The sequence below is a fragment of the Odontomachus brunneus genome, unplaced genomic scaffold (assembly GCF_010583005.1).
Source record: "Odontomachus brunneus isolate Ranch 3 - 2012 unplaced genomic scaffold, Obru_v1 Obru_scaffold_240, whole genome shotgun sequence".
Taxonomy (NCBI): Eukaryota; Metazoa; Arthropoda; class Insecta; order Hymenoptera; family Formicidae; genus Odontomachus; species Odontomachus brunneus.
Window position 1 is genome coordinate 231,791 of NW_022639690.1, and position 5,342 is coordinate 237,132.

The 5,342-nt window shown below is 39.5% G+C and overlaps 1 pseudogene; it reads right to left on the bottom strand.

Annotated features, from left to right (window-relative positions):
- Positions 1-3,284: 3,284 nt before the first annotated feature.
- LOC116852614 overlaps positions 3,285-5,342 on the bottom strand; it is a 6,817-nt pseudogene continuing 4,759 nt past the window's right edge.

A 5,342-nucleotide genomic window follows, 5' to 3' on the forward strand; every position in this document is an offset into this window, starting at 1 on the left:
AAAACTTGCCCCCCCTCATCGCCCAGGGGGAGGGGAGGGGGGCTAATTTTAACGTCATTGTACGTCCCCCTCGAAATTACGAAATTTTGATTCTAAACATTTTTTCGTAGTGTGCTTATTTTTCGAGTTATTTGGCTGCCTAAGTTAAAATGGGTCACCCTGTATATATTGCGACGGCTTTTACGAGACGCCGTTCATCCACCGGCAAATTTCCGCCGGCTCCTGACACACGATCTCCAGAACGCGAGAGGTTGGGCGCCAGGTGCGGAAACGGCCACACCACCGCACAAAGAAAGATCGCGAGAGAAAACCAACCCTATCGGAAACCACCTATAGGCAAGTCGTGCCGGAGGCGTACGGCACCGGTAGCTCCAGGGAATTTTGGAGTCGGACACGAGATGGGTTCGTCGGAAACGGGAGGACGGTAGAAAACCATTGATGAATCGTAGATTCGTGATCGTAAACGAGTTTTTATTAGAACGGGGCTCCCCGCCCCGAGATCGGACGCGCTACACAAAATCGGAATTGACGACGCTCAGGACGAGTTGTACGCCGTCCGCGACCATAGGCGAGTCGGTAGAGAACTTAGGGCCGGCCCCTAGGTTCCGAGATTTCGCGGGCGCTCCGCGGACGAGACGATATGATAGAACGATATTAAGAGCAGATAGGAGGTCTTACAGTTCACGATGGCTCGCCCTTCGGGGTGACTCCGATGTCGCGGTTTTCTCCGGTAGTGTCCTCCGCCCCGGCTCCGTCGGCGCACTCGCTCGCTCGTTCTCGCTCGCTATCTCTCTCTCCTCCACGCTCTCTCCCTCGCGCTGCATTCTCTCCCCTGCACGCTCTCTTCCTCACGCTGTCTCACTAACGGCTCGGTAGCCTCAGAATCGGTATCGCGGGATTTTCCGATCGTGGTGTCGCGACGGCAATCGGTGAGAAATTGATTGCTCGGATCTTCTTCGTTCTCTCGATCGCTGATCCACTTCTCCGTCTCCGCCGCCCCTCTTGCCTGCTCTCAATCATTCCTTGATCTCGAAATTTTGGCAGCCAGGATTGTTGTTGCTTCGAGACTTTTCCTATCGACGACATATCTCGTGGCCTTGATCCGCGATACGTCACTGCTTCTGGCCGATCCTCGATCAAGCGGTATTGTTTTCCTTCTCAGCTGTATGGGCCCCCCTGGCCCTTCGCTAAACGTCAAGCTGAAAAGGTAAACAGCGCGACGGAGCTCGGCGTGACGGTGACAATTATCGCGTTGCCGAATATTTGTGAGCAATTGAATATTTCAGCACGCAATAGACGATTCCAAAACATTCTCTGTTCGATAGCGATCGAATTTTCGAGAACGATTCTGGAAGTCGGCGGAAGAGAAAATCGTCAATTAGACTAGGAGCGTAATCACCTGAGCGGTAGCGGTGGTGGTGTAGGCGATGTTCCTCCGTCCTACGGCGTCGTTGGGTTTCTCCTACCCGCTGGTCGATCAAAACTGGAGCCTGGGGGCACAAAACTCGGGGCGCGATGACCACTCTATCTGCTCCACGAACTCTCCGGAATGTTTAGCCGGCGGCGAAAGCAGGCGTTTGGAAAATAAAACGCGTGCTCAGTCGCGGCGGCGAAAATATTCGCGAAATTGGTTCTTATTACTTTGTGACGGGCGCCTCCACGGCTGCCACGTCACAATATATATATATATATATATATACAGGGTGAATATTATATACCGGAACACCTGAATATCTCGAAAACAAAGCGTTGTATAAAAAAATGTTAAATACAAAAGTTGTAGGGTTTAAAAAGATCTATTTTATGATATTAGCAGTTTGACCTTGAGTTGCGTCATAAAGATCAGGTCAAGGTCACAATGATGTTTTTAAATGGATACCCCCATTTTTTATTGTATATTCTTGTAGCTTATCTCGAGAGCTTTCCAAAACACTATACTTAAGTATTTTTTCGTTAAGTACTTTTCGAGTTAAGAGGCTTCAAAGTTACGCTCTTTAGCATTAGCGCGCGTGGATACCGTAGTGACGAGCACGAACGCGCGCTCGTATTAATAGTAAATAGCGTAAGGCTGATGGCCTAAAAAACGTAAACGCAAGAGCAGCTCTCGTTTACCGCGCTTGTGTTTACGTTTTTCTCTGCCTTAGCTTACCTTAATCGGCCGGATATGATTTTCCTCTTGCCTTAATCGGCCGCGCGCTAATGCTAAAGAGCGTAACTTTGAAGCCTCTTAACTAGAAAAGTACTTAACGAAAAAATACTTAAGTATAGTGTTTTGGAAAGCTCTCGAGATAAGCTACAAGAATATACAATAAAAAATGGGGGTATCCATTTAAAAACATCATTGTGACCTTTACCTGATCTTTATGACGCAACTCAAGGTCAAACTGCTAATATCATAAAATAGATCTTTTTAATCCCTACAACTTTTGTATTTAACATTTTTTTATACAACGCTTTGTTTTCGAGATATTCAGGTGTTCCGGTATATAATATTCACCCTGTATATATATATATATACACACGGTGGGCTATTTTACGGGACCCACCCAAATTTCTCCATAGGTAAGCCAGATATAGAAAAATAGTTAAGACAAAACTTGTTCAGGATAATGGGGGTCATCTTCCTCAATAAATGAATTTGACTTTGAGGTCAAATTTCAAGGTTATTTGGAAGTCATAGTGATTTTTTTTAATGGGACCGCCGACTTTTGACACAGGATTTGAAGAGAGCGGGAAATTTTACGTCAGAAATGATATTTTTAAATTTTTTATTTTGACCTTCAGAAGGTCAAATAAAGGTTTTAAAAGTGCTCAGAAGCTGTTTGTTTAAATGCGATTATCTTACTTTTAGCATTATCCAGAAACAACGACGTGGACGTAGTAAGTTCTGTTTCCTTTGGGGTGCTTGGTTATCGTGAGTCCCCTTGCCTCTCACGTTTGGGATGCTTGTTTACCGTGAGTCCCCTTGCCTCTCTCTATTGAGATTTAATTTTAATGAAATTACATAAGAAAAAATGTTAACAACCACAAAAAATACTCAAGAAAAAATAGTAAAATGAACGATTATTAAAATGTAACTTAAACGTAAATTTTACCCCAAACGTGATATATATGTGTATATATTATACCCCAAATGTGTATATATTATATAAATGCATTTAATGGAGTTACGTTATTATAGGTATTATAGTTAATTTTAGTTTCATTATATTTTCTTTCATGTCTCATAATGTTGGAATAAATAATATGATGTCAGACGACAGATGTTTTCATAAATAATATTCTGTATTAAAATAAATAAATATACAGTATATGCATCTCTCTTATTTGCATACATACATATATTCAAGCACACTCATTCATTTTTTTACATCAATTACATAAGAAATGTGGTTGTAAGAAGTACAAAGCAACGAATAACATATTTGTAAATTCTAATCACATATATAGACACACACACACACACACACACACACGTGTGTGTGTGTGTTACCATATGCATTTTTTTTATTATTTGCACTTAAGTATTATCTAAACAATCGTTCAATCAAAGCATTTCGCACCAAAAAACCATCTCCCGGCTGCCAGTGAGGAACTTCGTTTTCATTAATATTTTCTACTTCTTGTTCCCCTTCTTCTTCTTCTTCTTCTTCTTCTTCTTCTAAAGTATCGTTAAAGATTAAAGAAAAATTGTGGAGAACAGCACATGCCGTAACAATTGTTGTGGATGTTAATAATTTTGTTTGAAGACCTCGTGACAAGCAGGGAAATCTACGCTTCCAAATTCCAAATGTCCTCTCAACAATTCTTCTTGTTCTCCCATGGATCATGTTGTAACTGTACGAAAAATATATTTACTTATATTTTTATACCACTAATAAGCTACATATATTTACTGATGCCATTTTAATCATATCAATAGTATCTAGTTATAAAATTGGGTCCAAAAAATATAAAATCCGATTAAATAATAATTCATGTTTGCATATAATTGTACCATAATACTTTATTTAATTCTACATAACACACATATGAAATAATATTATATACCTATAACAACTTATAAGTTGAACAATGTATTATGATATAATTATATACAAACATGATTAGTAAATCGAATTTTATATCTTTCTGTCCCAATTATACACGCACGCAACACACACACACACACACCCACATATTACATATAAGTGATTTACACATATATATCACCTTATCTCTTCATCAGTGATAGGATTAGCGATAGGTGTAAGCAAAAACGACAAGGATGGATAACCAGCATCTCCAACAAGTAATCCATCTAATTCGCGTTGTCTGTATCGCATATATATACGCGAATTTTGGAAAATGCGGCTATCATGCTCACTACCTGGCTTCTGGAACTATATCTATAAACTCTGTACGTGGCCCAACAATAGCCTATAAATAGAAATTTTAAGTAAAATTTAACAACTGGACATATTTAATGCTGGACATAAAACTTTGTGTATATGTACTGAAACACAAATATTGGTATTCTGTAATATATATTTATGTAATTAAAAATGTTTAAACAAAAATGCATACTTGAACATTCAAGGAAAAATATCCTTTTCGATTTCTAAAAATCTCGTCTATCGCTTGAAATCTGGTATGTACCAGTCGAATGTGAGTACAGTCAATAGTTCCATCGATGCTTGGAAGACCTATAGCTCCAAGACCTTTCCCAAGCTCTTCAAATAAGCATTTGTTTTCTGATCGTGCTTCATCTGATTTCGGTATCTTAAATATCGATTCAGATGGCTAGCAATCAAAGTTGATACACGACAAATTATCCTTGATATCGTCGATTGGGATAGTTGTATAACATCACCAACGATAAGCTGCAAAGATAATATAATTTTATTAATTACAATTTAATTATAGCTAATTTTTTTCTGCTATTGATTTTCACATTATTTAAAATATTTGGAATTGTCACCATATGGCCATAAAGAGCTAAAGCACGGTTAGTCCCATAAAATTTTTATATAGTCTATATACGAGGGTGGTCTGAAAAGTTTCCGACCTAACAAAGATACAAGTCATTTTTTCTGAAAATTGTTTTTTATTTTTCAACATAGTCTCCTTGTAAATCTACACACTTCTCCCAGCGATGCTCCCATCTCTGTAACCCGTCGAAATAGTACTCGGCGTTTTTCTCTGCAAAATAATTGTTCACGAAGGTGATTGCCTCTTCATTTGACGAAAATCTCTGTCCTCCGAGCGCAATTTTTAGATGAGGGAACAAAAAGAAGTCGCTTGGGGCTAGATCTGGTGAGTAAGGTGGATGGTCAAGCAGTTCAAACCGTAATTCGTGGATT